The sequence below is a fragment of the Pygocentrus nattereri genome, chromosome 14 (genome assembly GCF_015220715.1).
Source record: "Pygocentrus nattereri isolate fPygNat1 chromosome 14, fPygNat1.pri, whole genome shotgun sequence".
NCBI classification, from domain to species: Eukaryota; Metazoa; Chordata; class Actinopteri; order Characiformes; family Serrasalmidae; genus Pygocentrus; species Pygocentrus nattereri.
The window spans coordinates 9,700,549-9,711,629 of record NC_051224.1 but is presented as its reverse complement, the minus strand read 5'-3'; the positions used below and the strand labels follow the sequence as shown (position 1 = coordinate 9,711,629).

The 11,081-nt window shown below is 38.6% G+C and overlaps 1 pseudogene; it reads left to right on the top strand.

Annotated features, from left to right (window-relative positions):
- Window positions 1-10,703: 10,703 nt before the first annotated feature.
- On the top strand, window positions 10,704-10,802 carry LOC119265167 (annotated as a pseudogene).
- The last annotated feature ends 279 nt before the right edge of the window (window positions 10,803-11,081 follow it).

Here is an 11,081-nt window from a genome sequence, read left to right as displayed (position 1 = left end):
ATTTCTGTGTGCAATTTGTGGTAGACATTCTCTAGCTCTTCAGTGATCAGTTTCAGACCACAGAACTGCTCTTAGCTGGACATTTTTGGGTGTCTCTTAACCTAGCAGGGACACTAATGTGTGTAAAACAATGCTGTACCTGATATACTATTAACAACACCATGTACACTACCTGTATTTGTGCTACAAATACAGCCATGTAAAAAAGTAAGTACACATCCTTTGTTTGCTTTGTTTTTTTATTTGTGGACATACCTAGAACACTATGCATAGATAAATGCTATAAAACAGAACAAAAAAGTGGAAATTTGATCATTTATTTAAAAGTCTTTTTTTCTGCTACTGCAAAAGTCAGCACAGCTGAGAGCCCAACCCAGCTCTCAAGTCTATCTTTTTCTGATCAACAGCACCAACGGCAGTGATGAGATAAAGCAGAAGTAGAACAGATTTTTTTTCTGAGTCTGTATGTAAACAAATGTCATTAAAAACCTTAATTTGAGCCATCCTAGTACTATGATTAGGCCAAAAACCTGACTGAAATTTGTCTAGACAGCCATTTAAGGACAGAAAGCCAGTAAGTTCATTGAAGACAATAATAATAATGCCTGACATGAGTGAGGTGTTTACTATCTGAAGTATGTCTGATATTGAATGAAACATGTTCTTTAGAAAGATGGTTGGTAACGTGCCAATACTACAAGTGGAAGTGGCTCTTTGGTGGATATAAATGTATTAACATATTGTGGATTTTAGTGTGCAAGTATGCAAACTTTCTCATTTCTCAGGTGATACTAATTCAGGAACCACATGGATGGGTGATTCAGTTTGTTTGTCAACCATTCAGTATTTTGCTGTTGTTAATATTATTTTTGATAATGCTAGAGAAAAGGGATTAGGAATATGAGAAGATATATAGGTTGTTTTTACATCATCTGCCTTCAGTCTTCCTAAATTCTCTCTTTAGGAGTTGAACTTTGGCAGCATTCCTCCAAGGTGCTTTCAGTTTTAGTTTTATCTTTAACTGGTTTAATCTCATCTATATCTCATCAGCAAAGTAAGATGGCTCGCATGGTGCAGAACACAGTTTTCTCATGAAAAGTGTAGCTGTGCTGTTATTTATAAACCTTTTCAAATGTCTCTGGTCCTCATGTTTAATGAGGTCCACATTTCAAAGAAAACACAGTAATGATCTGACAAAGCGACATCCTTAACAGTGGCTGATATGTTAAGACTCTTTGAGATTGCCACATACAGAGTGTGACAATGACAGTGTGTGCTACTGGTCACATGCTGAGAGAGTCCAAAAGAGCCCAATATATCTCTGCTTTGGCATAATTGTCTTTGGAAATTGTTAACATCACCAGCAATAACAAAATCATCAAATCAGAAATAAAAGATAGCCTATCTGTAAATTCATCAATAAAACTAGCATTGTACTTCAGAGGCCTGTGGACAATTAATAGTATTATTTTTGGTGCTCCTTTCAGAACCACACAAAGATACTCAAAGGATATGAAATCACCCACTGATAACAGCTTGAAATGGAATCCTTAAAAACAGCAGCTACACCCCTACCTTTCCTGACAGCACGTGAGACATTTATAAAAATGAAGGTTTGGTGAAGTCAAATACAATTTCAACACAACATTCATGTAACCATGTTTCTGTTAAAAAGCATTAAATCAAATAAGATTTGTTTGATATCTAATATTGAGGAGCACTAATTTAATAACCTGTACATTTTGCTCCGGAAGCTGTGAATCACATTTTACTTACTGCAGATTGAATACATTCACATTATCTGACATGCACTCCCTGATCTCTGTTTCTGATAAGTACCGGAATGGAGGATATGTCTGGAACACCGGGTCTTATCTACGGAACCCCACCGATGACATCCTGTAAAAGGCGCGGTGGCCACGCCTTATTAATGTGTGGGAATGAGATCCTAATGCGTGGCCACTTAGTAAGGCGTGGGAACGAGATCACGGCTTACTAAATTGTGGCCACGCATTAGGATCTCAATCCCACGCTTTACTAAGTCATGGCCTGCCTTATTTTTACTTATTTTATGTCACTAGCAGGGCTCCGTACTTATCTGATAAGTGCAGCTCCATCAGTGCGTTCTCAGTGGGGAGAGGATGTTGTGGCTCTGGAGTGTTGACAGAGTTGTTGGATATTAGTGCTGACGTGTCTTCACTAATGGTGGTGGATAAGTTGCAGATGGAGAATTTTTTTTTTTTCAGAGATTTGTCTTCTCTCTTGTTGATGTGCAATCCATCTTGCCTAAAAAAACTCCCCTCCCAAAAAACAAGTTAAAGTAATCAATAAAGTTCAGCTCAGAGACTGTAATGTTTGGCTCTCCTCGAACTAAGAGTGTGTTTTTTACACCATTAAGAGAGTCATCTCCCAAAACTAGTCTGCTTTGGCTAGAGAGTGGCGCACGGTGACTCTACCAGAGTGCTCTGACAGGTTGACACTTCTGGCTCTTTCTGCAATATGATCACTGGCCTTAGGAGACTCACTGAGGCCTTGCAGTGGATTAAATCTGTTCTGCAAATAGAGTGACTGGCACCAATATTCTGCTGTGGCTTTGCTCCATGGTTTCTGTGCAGCAGCTTTAGCATTAGCATGACGGACTGTACTAGCAGGAGCAGAGGATGAGACTACAGAGCTATAAGTAGCACAGTGTTTGGTTTTAGCTCCAATGCAGGCCCATTGCTCATTTCTGCCAGCTTTACTCACATTCCGCTAGCCCAGCTCTGTGTGCCTCCACTGCCTGCTGCTCTGTTATGCTCTGTTGTTTGTTGCTAAAACTCACGCACACACACACACACACACTAACAGAGGAATGACAGTCCTTAAACTCTGATAACAAGCTCCAAAAACTCGCTTCCCAAACATGTTTTGTAGAAGTGTGTAACAGCTCTGAAGGCACGCGTGTTCTAAACCTGAAGAGGCATTTTGTACATTTCTACTTTGGTAGCCAGAAGAAACTTTTCTAGCTCCTGTGTCTATAGATTGTGTACTGTAAACAATGAAAAAAATAAGGCTTTGTAGTGCTCTGTCCTTTCTATTTATAATGAGGTCAAACCAAAAACCTCTGACAATAAAGAGAAGAAATGAAAGATAGCAGTGAAGTGCTGTACTAAATTTTAACATTTCCACCACCACCATGCTTTACAGGTCCCTTTGATCAAATACTGATTTTTGGTTTTTGTCAAACATGGCTTCTGGTACTGTAGCTAAACGAAACGTTTGATCTGTCTGGCCATAGTGCATTGTTCGAGAAGATCTGGTCATTGCTATTGATTATCAAACTTTAGTCTTGCCCTGATGTTCTTTTTAACCAGCAAAGGCTTTCGTCTGCCACACCTCCCACGTAGGTCAAATTTGTGCAGTCTTTGTCTAATGGTAGATGCATGGGCAAAATTTTGATATTCTTATGGACTTAGGGGCTATCAGGTCAAATTCGCTGAGGTGACCTGGTCTGGACATTTTGGCAATGGTTTTAAATCTTCTCCACTAATCTTCCAGACAGTAGAATGATTGATTTCCACTATTTTGGAAATCTTCTTAAAACCCTTCCTGGACTCATAGGCATCTACAACCTACCTCCTGAAGGCCCCAGAGAGCTCTTTTGGTCCAGGCATGATGATACCCTCACTTTCTAAGTAATCAATAATTGTCTGTGGTAACCAACAGCATGCTGCAGATGTGTCAGATAAAGATTAGGTTGAAAACTTTATAACAAAGATTGCACAATTTTAACATAGTTGTTTCTTAAGAAACTAGGAGGAGCCACAATCCCAGCTATTTATCACAGTAAAGAACATTATCTTTGAGAATCACTCAGTGAGATCATCTGTGTTTCTTATTCCACTTTAATAAAAAGCTCTAATGGTGACATTTGACTTTAATGGCAGTGAAGCATCAAAGTGTTCCTTCAAATGTGAGTGTTGTGTGTGAGGCGTGTGGATGGCCTGCCTCATGGGCTTGTGGTTTGACACCTTAAATGAATCGTGAGGCTGCTGCTGCAGGCTGCTCTGCTTTAAAACAGCCTCGACTTATAGAAATAATCTACTTTCCCCCCAGGGAAGCTCGGCAGCAGTTACAGGCAAAGGCGCATAGCCACTGTGTGGCCTGTGCTCTTTAAAAAACGAGTTCATGGAATATTCTAGAATACTTTTGTCTTTGAATGGGCTGTTGTAGCCTTTTTCCTGTAGATGCTTTCACGTCCTAAGGCAATTTAATGATTTGAATAGCTGCGTGTGTCTTAAAATATTCACTCTTAAAGGCCTGTAACCTGGAAGACCACATTTCTCTCCCTTTATGCATTTAAATAGTTTGATGTAATGTAAAAACACACTGTAAAAAAGTTGCTTTAACTTAAAAAAATAAATAAAATTCAGAGTTAATAAATCAACAGAACAATTACCTGTGTCTTACTATCTGTTAACGTTCCTTGAAGTTCAATAACCTTTGACCTCTAGCTCATTAAGCTCATATATGGAAACTGAGCCACAAAAACAGGCTGTTTTGAATTCACTGTTTTTGTGATGTCACTGTTTATGGCTCTATAGCTCCACCCATTTACACTGAAGTTGTTCAGCCTGGACTGCTTTTTAAATGAGTCACGAAACAAGCCAGCCTGTTTAATTCTAAGGGGTCAATAAATGTTTAACAATGGTCATTTTAAGATGGAGTACATAAACATCAGAGACAGAATGGCTCAGAGAGAAAAGAGTGAGAGAAAAAACTTTACCTTGCTCTGACTGCTCAGGCAGTATAAATTCCACCTTTTCTTTATTCTTTATAAGGCATCTGCCTGTGTCTGCAATTCATTGTAGTAATTTAACATGCCACATAAAGCACATTTAGTAATGTCTAATGCATGGCTTTCACAACAAGCTTAAGTGAAAGGCTGTCTTGCTGAGCGCTTGCAGGTAACTCTGTGATTAATCTCGTCAGTAGTGTTGTTTGAATGCAGTCAACAGAAAACACTGTCTAAATGGCTTTAAAAACAAAAGGCATGCATTCTACTTAACAACCACAAAGTGTTTTTTTTTCCTCTGCAAAAAATCAATCAGGATAGCATCAAGACATGGAATAATCTATTGAGCTGTGACATAAATATTTGCTGCATTATTTTCATGTTTGTGGTTTTCATAAGAGAAGAAAACTGTAAATCAAAGCTGAGCTAAGAAATGAGGTACAGTATGTGTAATTCATATATGGCTGTATTATGCTTGTCTCTGTGATTGAATATTTGTAGGCATGTTATGATTTGATGTTAAATTCTTAATCCCAGAATTTCATCAGTCAGCATGGCATATATTGTATTATATTATATTTATATTGTATTATTATTATATTTAGCTAAGGTAGTTTATTTATATACACTCTGAAAAAAAAAAACAAATGCTTCAAAAAGGGACATTTGAAGCAAAGAAGAATCCATTGGTTTCCTAAGGAAGCTTTCAGTGGATAGTTCTTTAAAGAAAAGTTTCATAAATGAGACATGCAAGTTTGAATAACTCTTTTAAAGAACCTCTATATCAGGTTCTATACCAACTAAAACTTTTTTCCTAGAGTGGTTAGGAATCGTTATCTTAAAATGCATTAATAAAAAAACAAAAATTACAAGTGTAGTTTTGGTTTTTAGTGTTTGTACTAGAGATTTGTACTAGGACATTTCATTTAATTTGATATTACAGTTTTTAAGGCATGATTGCAAAAAATTTTCAGACCTCCATTTCCTTTTTTATAGGTGCTCCTCTGTGATTTCATTTCCGTCTGGATTGACCATGTCTGTGTTTTTATCTGTCTTACTGTGAGAAAATTACAGGCTGGATTGCCTACCATTTTTCATCCAACTCAGCAGTGCTCTGATCATTTTAATCCTGTCCAGATTCATGTCTTCATGTTTTTTAGGCAGCTGTTGCCTAACATTGGAAAAAATCACATTTGACTGCTGCTGCTTACCGTAGATGTTCTTCTAGCAGACCCTCTAGTACAGATCATCCACCCTCAGTTAGTGCTGGTGCCCAACCATTTCTGTATTTTAGAAAAATGCACATCAGGGGGCAAATTGCCCAAAGGAATGATGCTGTCAGTTGCAATGGAGAGAGAAGGATACAGAAAGTGAGGTAGGATGTCAATATTAGCAATCATGCTTATGAACCTTATTGGCCATGGCTAACAACAACACTCAAATAGGCTGTGACACTCAAACCACTGGTTCTGACAGGCCCAACGTGTGCCAAAAACCATGCCCCACACCATTACACCACCTTCACACCGTGGACTATTGACACAAAGCAGGTTAAATCTATGAATTCATGCTGCTGGTGCCAAATTCTGACCCTATCAACTGTGTGCCTCAGCAGAAATTGAGATTCATCAGACCATCATTTTTCCAGTCTTTAACTGTCTAGTTTTGGTGAGCCTGTGCCCTCTGCAGCCTCCATTTTCTGTTTCTGGCTAGTAGAAGCAGAATCCGATGTGGGCTTCTGCTGTTGTAGCCCATCTGCCTAAAAAAATGCATTCCGTGATGCTTTTCTACTCACCATAATTGTATAGAGTGGTTATTTAAGTTATTTTCTGTCAGTTCAAACCAGTTCTGATCCTGAGAAAATATAATCCACTAGATACTGTGGACGAAACCAGTTCTGCGTGTTCGTTGATGCAAAGAACGAGAAGTTGAACAAACAGAGTTTTATTACAGAATTCTGGAGAGGTTACAAACAGAGAACATGCATCATGTATCTCCCAAGTAAGCTCCGACCTCCCAATGTGTTTTGACTCCTTTTATACCCTGAAGCTGAATATGTGTGTGCGTATAAGCTGAACCTAAATGTGTGCGTGTTCCTGTTTAATGGGTGCGGTGCACATATGGTTTACCATATATGGATGCAAGACCCTCATGCTCTTTAGGTTAAGCGCAGACCTACTTCTGTTATGACGGTTTTCTGTTATTGCGTACATCTCTGCATGCTTGTCAAGTACTGTCTGTTCTTCGCCTGCCCTGCCATGCGAACGTCATAAAACTAAGCGCGAGTTAATGCCTTCTGATATTAATGCTTTCTGATATATGTACAATATTAATGCTTAGTATGCTACTAAAAATGTAAAAATCCACAATACTCATCCTGTGGTAATTTTATTACCATCCAGATACATGTTTTATCACTGAAGAGACATGTAAAATTTCCTTGATAAACAAATTCAAACCAAACAGTTGTCAAGAGAAACAGAGAAATGCTAACCATCTGCTTTAACCTCAGCTAACACTACTGGCCTTGTCACATCATAACTTATTTCACTTTGTATCATTTAGCTGGAAAACAGAGTTTGTGAAAAGGTCGTTAACTGATGCCAAACGTGATAAATTCACATGATGATGTTGAATAATTTATTCCATTAAATCTGTAAGAATAGAGTGCAAAATGAGCTTGAGCTACATTTTTATCAGTGCTTTCTTGCAAAGAGTCTCACCTGGTATGTCCTTCTGTATGTCCATCCTGGTATGGCTGCAGAAGTCTTTCTGTGTTTCCTTCATTGGACTAAACAGATTAGAATATGTCACAGTGTCTCCTCCGTCTCTTCGACTCTTTTTAGACCTGCCTGCCCAGTCTCTAATGGCTCATTCCAGTTCCTGCTCCTCACTGTCTCCACCCCTCCATCATTGTACATACAGCACCTGCAGTTAGTTATCAACTTATTTACACACATCTCTGAGTTTGGCTTCATGGTTTGCAACGTCCCTGTTGCCTATCCCGAGTTATGAGCTGTGGTCCTGTGTAGTGTTTTTTTTTTTTTGTACTTTGACCCTTGTTTTGTTTTCAAATTAGTTTTTGCTTTGTTTTATGATGTACACTATATTTCCAAAATAATTCTCGGCCCACCCTTTGCAGCTATAACAGCTTCAACTCTTCTGGGAAGGCTTTCCACAAGGTATAGGACTGTGTTTATGGGAATTTTTGACTGTTCTTCCAGAAGCGCATTTGTGAGGTCAGACACTGATGTTGGACGAGAAGACCTGGCTCGCAGTTTCCGGGCAGGAGGTCAGGCCTCTTTGAAGGCCAGTCAAGTTCTTCCATGCCAAACTTGCTCCTCCATGTCTTTATGGACCTTGCTTTATGCACTGGTGTGCAGTCATGCTGGAACAGGAAGGTGTCATCCCCAAACTGTTCCCACAAAGATGGGAGCATGAAATTGTCCAAAATCTCTTGGTCTGCTGAAGCATTAGGAGTTCCTTTCACTGGAACTAAGGGGCCGAGCCCAATTCCTGAAAAACATCCCCACACCATGATCCCCCCTCCACCAAACTTTACACTTGGCACAATGCAGTCAGGCAAGTACCATTCTCCTGGCAACCACCAAACCCAGACTCATCCAGACAGAGAAGCATGATTCATCACTCCAGAGAACATGTCTCCACTGCTATATAGTCCAGTGGTGGCATTTTGCACTACTGTATTTGACACTTTGCATTGCACTTGTTGATGTAATGCTTGGATGCAGCTGTTCGGCCTTGGAAACTCATTCCATGAAGCTCTCTATGCTGTTCTTGAGCTAACCTGAAGGCCACATGAAGTTTGGAGGTATGTAGCGATTGACTTTACAGAAAGTTGGCGACCTCTGCGCACTATGTGCCTCAGCATCCGCTGACCCTGCTCTGTCATATTAAGTGGCCTACCACTTTGTGGCTGAGTTGCTGCCATTCCCAATCACTTCCACTTTGTTAAAATACCACTGACATTTGACTGTGGAATATTTAGCAGTGAGGAAATTTCACAACTGGACTTGTTGCACACGTGGCATCCAATGACGGTACCACACTGGAATTCACTGAGGTCCTGAGAGCGACCCATTCTTTCACAAATGTTTGTAGAAGCAGTCTGCAGGCCTATGTGGGTGGTTTTATACACCTGTGGCCATGGAAGTGATTGGAACACCTGAATTCAAAGATTTGGATGGGTGAGTGAATACTTTTGGAAATATAGTGTATTTGCCTCGTGTGTACCTGCAGATCCTCTGACCAAAACGTAAGACGCAGTTTCTACACTACACTCATGGTTCTTAAACATGAAAACATATAACATCAGAGAGAAGCAATTTACTCAATTTACGATAGAATTTTTAAAACCTTCATGACAATTCAAAACTTATTTAATTGTTTGTAAATTCATACTAATTACTTGTTTACTCACTAATGATTGAAAATCCATTGCTAGCTTGCACCTTATGGAAGTGGTCTCACAATGCTCTTAGCAGTATGGCACAGTGTTGTTCATCAGTGTGCACTGAGTAACTCCATTTGTCTGTGGGGATCACTCTCATGCAGATGCATTGTAAGCACTGGACACTCCCAGGCTTGTCAGTTGCTAGTGATCACTGCTGATTCAGGCCCTATCCTCATCAGTCTTTCAAGCTTCAGCCTTAACAACTGAATTTGACACCATTGATCACATGTTTGTGCTGAGCACACTGGAAAACAAAAGTTGGGTTTTTTTCTTTCCTTTTTTTGGTTTTAGCAAGGATTAACCAAGTTGAGTTGATGCCTTTCAAGTTTTACTTTGCTGAGAAAGAAACAGCTTGGAAGAGTCTGCCAACATTCATCACCAATATGGTGTCACACATGGGGGTCCATGTTGGAGGCTTTGAGGAAGACATGTAATTCATCTGGAGAGAAGAGATGATGGATGCTTTTTGAAATTTTGTTCCTGAAAATGTGATGTTCATTAACAACTGATGTTAGACCTTGACAGCCAGTCCTCCATCTTAAATAAAGAGGTTTGATTGGGTACATTTTGAAAGAGCTTAACTTGGTTCATATTTCTGAAGAGAGTTTAATTTCCACATTCATTATTTGAACATATTAAACTGAATTTCAAGATTTAGTCTTTTATGCACAGCTGTTTCCCTTCTGGAGTCAGGCTTTGCCCAATGGATCTGTGGGCCTCATTCACCAAAATGTTCTGAAGTTGTTTCTTAAATCTGTTCTTGTATGTCAGATTCACAATGTGCTCCTAAACCGTAGAGTTGTTCATACCTTTATGCTCTTAAGTATGCATAGATTATGTCGTTACCATGAACAAATCACAGATAAGAAAACACAGGTGAATGTCAGAATTTTTGTGAGTTATGAATTATGTAAGTGGGTTTTAAGTTTTAATAAATTTCTTCTTAAGAACAGTTGGTAAATGAGGCTCATTGTTCTCAATACTCTTTATATATATATTTATATAACTTTATATATATATATATATATATATATATATATATATATATATTTTTTTTTTTTTTTTATAGATATAAACACTATACAACAATTTAGGTGCCAAATGAAATGCATTGAGGTGTTCTGAAGATTGTTTGTCTAGTTATGTGATGTATCTGTATTTTTTATTATATATATATATAAATATATATATATATATATATATATATATATATATATATATATATATATATATATATATATAATAATTTTTTCTAACTGGAATGCAGAAATGAAAAGAATGTGGTTATGACAACATTCACCTAGACTAAGAAATTTAAGTCAGCTCAAGAAAAGCTGTGTAATAAGTTAGAATAGTATTTTGAGCTGTGTTAAGGTCACATTGTCAGAATAAATCAACTGTAGTGTTTTATGCAATCAAGCTAAAATTAGTATGGATTCAAATTCTTTATTTGCTATTGCTTCTCGGCCTTTTGGCTAAGATCAAGTGTTTTTAGCAGTTTAATATCTGATACGTCCTTTATATGAGTATATATAGCAAGGCACCTAACCCCCAACTGCTCCCCGGGCAATGTGGATAGGGCTGCTGGCTCCGGGCAAACGTGCTCACTGCCCCCTAGTGAGTGTGTGTGCATTCACTAGTGTGTATGTGGAGTTTCACTGGGTTAAATGCAGAGGTGAAGTTTCCCTGCTGTGGGACTAATAAGGCTCACTTAACTATTGCTATACCTCACCTTTCTAACCTGATTTAACCTTGATTTGCCCCGTCTGACAAATTTTCAAAATCGGAAGGGATTTTCCAGGTCTTTGCACTTTATTAAGAATACCACATTAT